Source organism: Sinocyclocheilus anshuiensis, unplaced genomic scaffold (genome assembly GCF_001515605.1).
Source record: "Sinocyclocheilus anshuiensis isolate Anshui unplaced genomic scaffold, SAMN03320099.WGS_v1.1 scaffold423, whole genome shotgun sequence".
Classification (NCBI taxonomy): Eukaryota; Metazoa; Chordata; class Actinopteri; order Cypriniformes; family Cyprinidae; genus Sinocyclocheilus; species Sinocyclocheilus anshuiensis.
Genome location: NW_015549610.1, coordinates 587,887 through 588,134, shown reverse-complemented (window position 1 = coordinate 588,134; position 248 = coordinate 587,887).

The following is a 248-nucleotide window of genomic DNA, read 5'->3' as shown; positions in this document are numbered from 1 at the left end:
TGGTGTTCGGCCAATCACAATGCACTGGGTCAGCTGGCCAATCAGAGCAGACTGCGCTTGTCAAAGGAAGGGGCTTTGTTGAAAACGACGTGTTTGAGAGAGGCGGGGCATAGAGGACCTACAATAATGTACAGTATTTGAAAAATAATGGGTTTTTTGAACATTAAAGCCATATTCTATATTCTGTTACACCAAATACACAAAATAATGATCTTTAAAAAAGCATCATATGACCCCTTGCTCAATGT